Genomic DNA, 10,203 nt, shown 5'->3' with positions numbered 1-10,203 from the left:
TCCTCCATGAGCGAAAGAGATTAAACTCCTTTGGTTTCTCTCTGTATGACAGGTTTTCCAGACCTTTTCTGGCTCTTCTCTGAACTCTTTCCAATTTATCAAATGTCCCTTTTGAAAGGCAGATACCAGAACAGGACACTGTATCCAGTAATGGCCGGACTAATGTCCTATACAGAGGTAACACCACCCCCTACTCCAGGATTCCCCTGCTTTTGCATTAGTGCTCTTAGCCACAGCACTGCATTGGGAATTCATGCTCGCTTGGCTTCTTTAGAGCGTCACTGCTTTCCAGGATACAGCCTCCCATCTTAACCGTTTCCCCATATCTAACCCGCTGGACCCCACTTTTTTCCCCAGAGCTGGGAACAGAACTCAGGTGTCCTGACTCCCACTTTCACTCACTGTAACCAGTTAATCTCGCCTAGCGCTTTCTCCAAGGACCAAAAGGCTTAGCAATCATTAACCACTGAATCCATTCATGTTGATTCCTGGCAAGAAATTAACACACCTGCGGGAGTGCCCGGTTCACGTGTCAGAGCTTTGTAAACATGGGAGTGAGTTCCCATGAGCCTCAAACACCGCCAGTTTCCATGGAAGAAGCAATAAACCTCCAGCTTGATTTTACAGAGGGGTGACCATGAAGTCCTCGGCCTTGAGAGAATGGGCTAAAAAGGGGAATGGGCGCGGCTGGCCCTGTCTCCTCCTGCCATGTCCCATATTGCACCCAATACAGCCCAGCTTGGATCGACAGCTTCAATGTTCAGCAAAAAAAAAAAAAACCGAGTACTTGTGGCACCTTAGAGACTAACAAATTTATTTGGGCATAAACTTTTGTGGGCTAAAACCCACTTCATCAGATGCATGCAGTGGAAAATACAGTAGGAAGATCTATATACACAGAGAACATGAAACAATGGGTGTTGTCATACCCACTATAATATTGCTCTTGTTACAATTGGCCCAGTGGCTACTCTGCCCCAACCTGGCCCCCTGTGGGGAGATCTAGACCCACCCCCGTGCCCAGGAGATGGCAGCTGGGGTACAGGTTGCAGCCAGCAGGAGGGAGTTGCCAACCACCTGGAGGGGGGCGAAGGGAAGGAGAAGAAACGGAGCCAGCTGGATGTACGGCTGGGCTGGGACCAGGAGCCTGTGGGGAATGCCTGGCGGTGCTGGGGGCACTGCAGAGTTGCCTGGGTGAGGCCAGGCAGGGGCTCAGGTGGGCACAGGACTAGGTGGCCAGGGCTAGGAAGGCCCCCGATGCTGCACTGATCAACACGGTCCTGTCCCCCGTGAAGGGTCTGTGTGAACAGGAGATTGCGGGGAGGATCCCACACTCCCATCCAGTGCTCTCACAGCACTTTACGAGGGAGGGCAGGGACATTATCCCCATTTTAGAGGGGAAACTGAGGCAGAGGGCCCTACTGGTCCCCCATACATGAGGAGGAGTTTGAGAGGAATGTGGCTCTAATGGGGACCTGTGTGGAGGGGGGCTGACTGTGTATATGGGGGGAATTGGGCTGGGCGGGGGGGAACACAGATGAGGGGAAACTGGCTGGAGAGGGCCCAATATGGAGGGTAAGGGTGAATCTGGCTGGGATCCCCCGTGGGGGGTGGGAGCCATGGGGCGGAGAATAATCACCTCTCCTAGCAGTGAATTCCCAGCTCAACACTGCACACCAAGGGTGTCACCCAGAGGCCAGTGCTTTTATCGCAACTGCCCCTCTGCAGGCCTGCAGCAAAGACAGCAGCTGGTGGGGGGTATCCTACCTTCCCCCCACTTCCTAGCCATTATCTCTGGCTGACCTGTGCACAGAATGAGGGCACCACCCAGTGGTCAGGGCTTTTATTGCACCTCTTCCCCCCCCCCCGGCCATCCATTCGTTCCTGGCTGTCTCAACTGCAGCTGCCTTCCGGGTCTCCCGAGGCTCCTGCCAGCCGGGTCCAGAGAGCCTAGGAGAGAAGGCAGGTGTGTTAGTGTGTGGGGGGGGGGAGCCCTGCAGACCACAGGCTTTGCCCTGGTGGAGGGGGGCTGGATGCAACAGCGTTATGGGGGTGCCCGGGAGGAGCCCCAGAGGCAGCAACTCTGCTCTGCTGTGGGGGGTGGGAAGGATCGGATCCCCGGTAAGCAGCGCGGGCAGGGGTGCCCTAAGGGTTACCGAACAGATTCCATTCCCCCGAGCCAGCCAGTCCCCTGCCTGGGGGTCCGAGCCAATGCCCCCTAGAGGGGAAAGGGCCCCATATCCCATTTCCCCACCCTCCTGAGCCGGCCAGTCCCCAGTCCTGGATGTGTTGGAATAAAGACACCTGAACCGCTCCGATTGCGGCTACCCCGTCGGTAACTCTTCATTCCGGTTAATCTGCCTCCGGTTCTTACGCACCCGAACACGGGGGGTCCAGGCACGCCTTCATGGGAGGGCACCGTGCGCGAACGCGGCAGCATCCCCTGCCCCAGCTCAGTCCGGAGCAGCATGCGTTTCAAGGTCACAAAGTTTTAGCTATCCATTGCCTTGGTTTAACATACCAGACAAAGTTGCTCGCCGCTGTGAACCGGCGACCAATGCCGCTCTCGTATTCCTACTGCCCCGTCTGCTTCCTGGGAGTTCAGCACCCATGCAGCGGGGTCTGCGGCAACGTCCTCTCCGCTGTGTTCCACCCCAGAGGTGGCTGCATTTCAGCAGCAGGGTGAGTGACCCCCGCCCCCACACCTTGCAAGGCAGGCTGGCACCATGCAGGTTTGGCGCGAGGAATCGGTTTCCCAGGAACGCAGTGCCCCGTCATTATGGGAACTCCTTGCCGAGGGCACCCTGCAGAGACGTCAGCGAGCCTGCTGCAGAAAAGGGGAGACATGCTGAATAAAAGGGGTACAAATAGGGCGAGGCCCCATGCCCCAATTCCCCACCCCCTGAGCCAGCCGGTCCTTGCAGGGGAAGTGTAGGAAGCGAAGATACAGGACCAACACACGAAGCAGCTGTCCCGTCACTCGTTACTTTCAGTGCTTTGCCTCCGGTTCTTACGTGCCCACACGGTGCAGGGTATGGGCACGCCTTTGTGGGAGGCTCCTGCATGGGTTCCTGCCCCATCCCCCCGGGGCATGGAGACCGAGATGGGACCCAGGCGTCCGGGAGGGCAGTGCAGGCCGCTCGCCCCTAGGGGATCAGAGACCAGGAGACGGAAGGGGAACCAGGGAGGACAGGGAAGGGGACCCCAGCGCCGTGGGGGGGTGGGACTGAATGAGAAACTCCTCAGTCTCACTCCCTGAGAACTACAACTCCCAGCATGCCACGGGAAAGCTGGGGATTAACCCTTTGGTCACCCTCAGCTCGGTGAGAGACAGGCGGCCCACAATTCCCAGCCACAGGAAGTCAGAACGTTCAAGGACACTGGGTGAAAACGGAACCCAGGAGTCCTGCCGCACCCCTGCCTGTACCCTGACTCGCCTCCCAGAGCCAGGGAGAGAACCCAGGAGTCCTGGCTCCCAGCCCCAGCCCCTCTCCCCCCCGTTCTCACCACTAGACCCCACTGCCTTGGGGTATAGACCCGTGTGGAGCCGGCCCCAGGCGATGGCAGGTGTCTCCGGCCGGCCCCTCGGCTGGATGAGCTGGGTCCCGGCTCCGGGGCGGGATCCTGGGGGAAGGGGGGGAACCGGATGGGGTGTGTGTGAGAAAAGTGATTAGTTTCTCTATGGTTAATTACAGAGAGGAGCTGCGCGGGGGGGGGGGGGGGGGGGAGAACCCCAGGGCTGGGCTAGCAGGGGGCTGTGGGTCAGGAGTGAGGGGCACCGGCAGAGCTGGGGGGGGGGGCGTAGGGTACCAGAGGCACCCCCAGCCCTTGGGGACCCCCAGCCCTCGGGGACCCCTGTCACTGCCCTTTGGCCCCCAGTGAGCACATGGGACAGTGCGGGCGGGTTGAGGTGAGAGGGGCTTATCCCAGAGCACACCCCACGGGGCTGTCCCGGTGTCTCTCTCTCTCACACACACACACACACACACACACACACACAACCAGGAGCACTTACCCAGATGGCCTCACACACACACACACACACACCCCTGTCTGTAAACATATGCACACAACCCCAGCCCAGAGACAACACCCTGATCCACGCACACAACCCCACTGCTCACACACATCCCCTCACCCTCCTGCACAACCCCCCACCAACTACAGCCCCAGCGACACACGGGTCCCGACCGACAGCACACGACCACAGACACAGCGCCCACAAATACAGACGTGTGTACACAACACCTCACAGCCATAACCTACAGCCGTTCATATATACCACCAGAGACACGTTCATGTATGGATGTGCAATACACAACCAGACATACCATACATACGACAGCCACACAACACACGTGCAGATGCACAAACCCATCCCTAAGCCCAGGGACACGCACACTTCTCCGCCCCTGCCAACACAACCCACGCACCCCTAACCACAGCCCCACGCGGATCTGACAGCCCCACACACAATCCTACACCTGCGCACCTGTACGCACCACCGCAACCCTGAACCCCCGGCACTGCCGCACAACCGCGGGGAGTCAACACACCCCTTCATCTGAATGGCTGAACCAGGCCCACCCGCGACCTTACGTAGTCTGCCAGCAAAGTGCGACACAGCTGCCTGTGTGTGTGTGTGTGTGTGTGTGTGTGTACTTGTGCGTTCACCCAGCATTGTCTTGGTTCGCAGCGCAATCTGACACAAACCTGCACCCTTGTTCACACCACACACAGCCAGCCACGTGCGTGCAAGACCTGAGGCTGGGGACAGGGCCTTATCGCCCCGCCCCGCCTCGTGCACAACACAACACAACACACACAACACACACACTTATCCGCCCTGGGACCCTCTGCCTGGAGCCCTGACTCGGGGCGGGAGCGCTCACCTGGAACCGGGACGAGTCCCGGCGCCGGCCAGGGCGGGGGTCTCCTCGTTGTACGCCTGTGCAGCGCCTAGCACAACCGGAATCTAGCTCCCACCCCGCTCCGGCTCAGGGCGACGCGCCCGTCCCCGTCCCCGTCCCCCGGCTCCCCGCTGCCAGGCCCGCCCCCGCCCGAGCCGGGGCCCCCTGCCCGGGGCCAGGATGGCGGCGGATCCTCCCGGCCCCCCCCGGGGCGCCCCAGGAGCCGGCTCCATGGCGGTCCGCGCCGCCCAGCATGCCGGGAGGGCGCGAGCTCCACCAGCAGGCAGGACCTTCTCCTCCCATTGGCTGGCTGCCCCGGCCTCCTGATTGGCCGGCAGGAGGGGGCAGGCTGTGATTGGGGGACCTGCGGCTGGAGGGGCTCCGCCCCCCCGCTCCAGGCTCTGGCAGGGGCTGGGCTGGTCGGTGCGTGGGAAGTGGGGCAATGCAATGGGACGTGACACCCCATAGAGAGACCAGCCCGCTGGGGACCAGGGCAGGGGGAGAGGGGCGGTCGGATGGATATTAGGCTGGGGGGGGGATGGATGGGTGGGAAGGTGGGGATGTGTGGGGCAGGGATGGGTGGGAAAGGGGGCGATGGGAAGAGCTGTGGGGGGGATGGATGGGTGGGAAGGGGTGTGTGGGGGGGATAGATGGGTGGGAAGGTAGGGGTGATGGGAAGGGGTGTGGGGGGAACAGATGGGTGGGAAGGTGGGGGTGATGGGAAGGTGTGGGGGGATGGATGGGTGGGAAGGTGGGGATGTGTGGGGCGGGGATGGATGGGAAGGGGGTGTGTGGGGGCGATGGATGGATGGGAAGGGGGGGAGATGGGAAGGGGTGTGAGGGGGATGGATGGGGGAAGGTGGGGATGTGTGGGGCGGGGATGGATGGGAAGGGGGTGTGTGGGGGCGATGGATGGATGGGAAGGGAGGGCGATGGGAAGGGGTGTGAGGGGGATGGATGGGGGAAGGTGGGGATGTGTGGGGTGGGGATGGATGGGAAGGGGGTGTGTGGGGGCGATGGGAAGGGGGGCGATTGGAAGGGGTGTGAGGGGGATGGGTGGGTGGGAAGGTGGGATGTGTGGGGCAGGGATGGGTGGGAAGGGGGTGTGTGGGAGCGATGGGAAGGGGAGTGAGGGGGATGGATGGGGGGAAGTTGGGGATGTGTGGGGCGGGGATGGATGGGAAGGGGGTGTGTGGGGGCGATGGATGGAGGGGAAGGGAGGGCGATGGGAAGGAGTGTGGGAGGAGTGGATGGGAAGGGGGGGCAATATGTGGGGATGGGGAGAGGGATGGAAGATAGCTGGATAGAAAAGGTTTGTTGTATGTATTTTAGATGGAATATAGGGGGCCCAGAAATGCCCCCGTAACTGAACTCCTGCCGATCTGGTGCCGGACAAGCTTCGGCGGTTGGTAGCAGAGACTTTCGCCGTCTCGGCGCGATGGCAAACACCCGGCATTTTTGTTAACTTCTTGTCGACGCTCCAGAGAAGAAGGGAAAACGGTTCAAGCCTTGGCAATGTGCAGCACCAAATGAGGCTGTCCTGTTACCCACCGGGTTTTGTTCCCCGGAACTCGCCGGGGGAGGTTGGAGCAGGAAAGCCCCCCTGTTCTGCAGTGTCGGGGTTGGGGGGAGGGCGTGACTGCCCTTGGGGAACACAGAAGAAGGTGACCAGGGCTGGGGCTGTTCCTGCTGCTGCTGGTAAAGGCCGGTCCCGTTTTCTAGCAGACGAACCAAGCCAGACGCACGCACGAGGAGAGAGAGAACAACAGCCCTCCGAAACGCAACTTCTGTCTCTGTCTCGGAATTGGAAAAGGTTCAGAAAAGGGCAACACAACTGATTAGGGGTGTGATTAGGGGCTGCCATATGAGGAGAGATTAATAGGACTGGGACTTTTCAGCTTGGAAAAGAGACGACTAAGTGGGGATATGAGTGAGGTCTATGAAATCATGACTGGTGTGTGGAGAAAGTAAATCAGGAAGTGTTATTTACTCCTTCTCATCACACGAGAACTAGGGGTCACCCAATGAAATGAATAGGCAGCAGGTTTAAAACAAACAGAAGGCAGTATTTCTTCATACAATGCACAGTCAACCTGTGGAACTCCTTGCCAGAGGATGTTGTGAAGGCCAAAACTATAACAAGGTTCAAAAAAGAACTAGGTGGAGGATACGTTCATCGATGGCTACTAGCCAGGCTGGGCAGGGAGGGTGTCCCTAGCCTCTGTTTGCCAGACGCTGGGAATGGGTGACAGGGGGTGGGTCACTTGATGTTTCCCTGCTTTGTTCATTCCCTCTGGGGCACCTGGCATTGGCCACTGTCGGAGACCGGACGCTGGGCTGGAAGGACTTTTGGTCTGACCCAGCATGGCCGTTCTTATGTTCTCTTATGTTTTGACTCTCGCTTGCGACCCGGCGGCTGGAGAAACGCGGGCCTAGCACATGGTCTGAGCAGCCGTGCCGAGACCTGGCAAACTCGTCCCATGTTGGGCTGCTTAGAGCATTGCTTCCGCTGCTTCTCTGCACGCAGGCTCTCAGCAGGGTGCAGGCGTGGCCGGCTGCGCCAGACGCTCCTTCGACAGGAGGCAAAAGGGGGGAGACACGAGGGGAAAGAGAAGAGGGGTGGAAAAGGACACGATGGGGGGAGACGATGCCACCGCTTAGGGGTGTGATCTCAGCACGGTCCTTGGGTAAGAGCCGAGGCCTCTTCGGGCTCATTTGGCATTTCCGTTTCCCTTTTGTATTCGTGGTGACAGGTTCCTGGGACCCTTACCTCCCTCTCTACCGCTCAGCTCGCAATTCGGGGACGTGTGTTGGGCCAGTTATTACCCCGGCTGGGGGTGGGGGGAGAATGGGTAGAGAGAGGCCGAGGGGTTGGATGGAGAGGGGGTGTAGGGGGCTGGGCAGGGGGGGAGGGATGGGGTGTGTGAGGAGTTGGATAGATGGGCAGAAGGAGGGGTGGGGGGCTGGATGCAGGGAGGGAAGGAGGGGTGGGGGGGCTGGCTGGCTGGACAGGCAGAGGGAGGGGTGTTGGGGGGCTGGCTGGGCAGAAGGAGGGGTGGGGGGCTGGATGCAGGGAGGGAAGGAGGGGTGGGGGGGCTGGCTGGCTGGACAGGCAGAGGGAGGGGTGTTGGGGGGCTGGCTGGGCAGAAGGAGGGGTGGGGGGCTGGATACAGGGAGGGAAGGAGGGGTGGGGGGGGCTGGCTGGCTGGACAGGCAGAGGGAGGGGTGTTGGGGGGCTGGCTGGGCAGAAGGAGGGGTGGGGAGCTGGCCGCAGGGAGGGAAGGAGGGGTGGGGGGCTGGCCGGCTGGGCAGAAGGAGGGCTGGGGGCTGGATGCAACGAGGGAAGGAGGGGTGGGGGGGCTGGCTGGCTGGACAGGCAGAGGGAGAGGTGTTGGGGGGCCGGCTGGGCAGAAGGAGGGGTGGGGGGGCTGGATGCAGGGAGGGAAGGAGGGGTGGGGGGCTGGCTGGCTGGACAGGCAGAGGGAGGGGTGTTGGGGGGCTGGCTGGGCAGAAGGAGGGGTGGGGGGCTGGATGCAGGGAGGGAAGGAGGGGTGGGGGGCTGGCTGGGCAGAAGGAGGGGTGGGGGGCTGGATGCAGGGAGGGAAGGAGGAGTGGGGGGCTGGCTGGACAGGCAGAAGGAGGGGTGTTGGGGGGCTGGCTGGGCAGAAGGAGGGGTGTTGGGGGGCTGGCTGGGCAGAAGGAGGGTGGGGGGCTGGATGCAGGGAGGGAAGGAGGGGTGTTGGGGGGCTGGCTGGGCAGAAGGGGGGGGGCTGGATGCAGGGAGGGAAGGAGGGGTGTTGGGGGGCCGGCTGGGCAGAAGGAGGGGTGGGGGGCTGGATGCAGGGAGGGAAGGAGGGGCGGGGGGCTGGCCGGCTGGGCAGAAGGAGGGGTGGGGGGCTGGATGCAGGGAGGGAAGGAGGAGTGGGGGGCTGGCTGGGCAGAAGGGGGGGGGGCTGGCTGGGCAGAAGGGGGGGGCTGGATGCAGGGAGGGAAGGAGGGTGGGGGGCTGGCTGGCTGGACAGGGAGAGGGAGGAGTGTGGGGGGGCTGGCTGGGCAGAAGGAGGGGTGGGGGGCTGGATGCAGGGAGGGAAGGAGGGGCGGGGGGCTGGCTTGGCAGAAGGAGGGGTGGGGGGCTGGATGCAGGGAGGGAAGGAGGGGCGGGGGGCTGGCTGGGCAGAAGGAGGGTGGGGGGCTGGATGCAGGGAGGGAAGGAGGGGGGGGCTGGCTGGGCAGAAGGAGGGTGGGGGGCTGGATGCAGGGAGGGAAGGAGGGGTGGGGGGCTGGCTGGGCAGAAGGAGGGGGGCCTGGCTGGACAGGCAGAGGGAGGAGTGTGGGGGGGCTGGCTGGGCAGAAGGAAGGGTGGGGGGCTGGATGCAGGGAGGGAAGGAGGGGGGGGCTGGCTGGGCAGAAGGAGGGGTGGGGGGCTGGATGCAGGGAGGGAAGGAGGGGTGGGGGGCTGGCTGGGCAGAAGGAGGGGGGGATCTAGACATTGTACTCAGAGCCCCCCCATTTCTGATCCTCTGCTGCCATCTAGTGGCCGTTCGCTCTCACCCACCCACCGCCCGGCTCCCCTCGGTCCCTCTCTGAACCCCGGGCGCGCCCTGGAAACTCCTGGGTGCTGCCGTGTCCCTCCACGTAACAGATCCCCGAGGACCCGCTCCCAACCCGGGAGCCCCTTCGTGCTCACTCCCCCCACCCTCTGCAGACTGGCTTGGGAGTCTGGCATAGAGCAGCCCCCTTTCCAGCTCCCATCGGACCCCCACGCACCCCTGAACCGTGGGGCACGTCGCTAGCAAGCCACAGCGCCTTGCGGTTCCCGGGCCCTGTGCTCTTCCATCTCCACATCTCCCGCAGCCTGCCGAGACGAGCTCCCCGGTAGCTCCTGGGCACTGGAGGCTGGGGCGTGGACTGGCGGCTCGCTGGGACTTTTTATTCTGTGTTTGTACAGCGCCGGACACAGCAGGGGTCCTGCCCTGTGACCGGGCCCTGGGGCTCCAGTGCGTCTCACACACTGTGCTCTCACTCCCCCAGGTGACCTGACTTCAGTTCTTTCTTCCCCTTCCCCCAGGGCACAAGGGGTTGCTTTGGCAAATTTTGGGGGCAGGTGGGGGAGAGATTTTGCAGCCACACTCAGATCTGTATTTTGGGGGGTGAGGGTCACTGGGGTACATTTAGTTTATTAACAGGGATGGGGGCGTGAGCTGAATTCAGCCCCCCACCCCACACACAGAGGCCAGGCCGGTTGAGATTGGAGAGATTTTTGATAGGAGGCAAAAATAATTAGTGTGAATGT

The 10,203-nt window shown here is 62.0% G+C and overlaps 1 long non-coding RNA gene across 3 annotated transcripts; it reads right to left on the bottom strand.

Moving 5' to 3' along the window:
• Window positions 1-797: 797 nt before the first annotated feature.
• Window positions 798-5,137, bottom strand: LOC119567692. Of its 3 annotated transcripts, none has more exons than XR_005227703.2 (4): window positions 4,893-5,137; window positions 3,508-3,624; window positions 2,522-2,824; window positions 798-1,950 (listed from the first exon to the last, which is right to left on the bottom strand). It is a non-coding gene; the product is annotated as an uncharacterized LOC119567692 (long non-coding RNA). The 3 variants fall into 3 exon arrangements; XR_005227700.2 differs by having other exon boundaries at window positions 2,522-2,827; window positions 4,893-5,133; XR_005227701.2 differs by lacking the exon at window positions 3,508-3,624 and having other exon boundaries at window positions 2,522-2,827; window positions 4,893-5,117.
• Window positions 5,138-10,203: the final 5,066 nt, after the last annotated feature.

The sequence above is a fragment of the Chelonia mydas genome, chromosome 14 (genome assembly GCF_015237465.2).
Source record: "Chelonia mydas isolate rCheMyd1 chromosome 14, rCheMyd1.pri.v2, whole genome shotgun sequence".
NCBI classification, from domain to species: domain Eukaryota; kingdom Metazoa; phylum Chordata; order Testudines; family Cheloniidae; genus Chelonia; species Chelonia mydas.
This window is presented reverse-complemented; position numbering and strand designations above follow the sequence as displayed.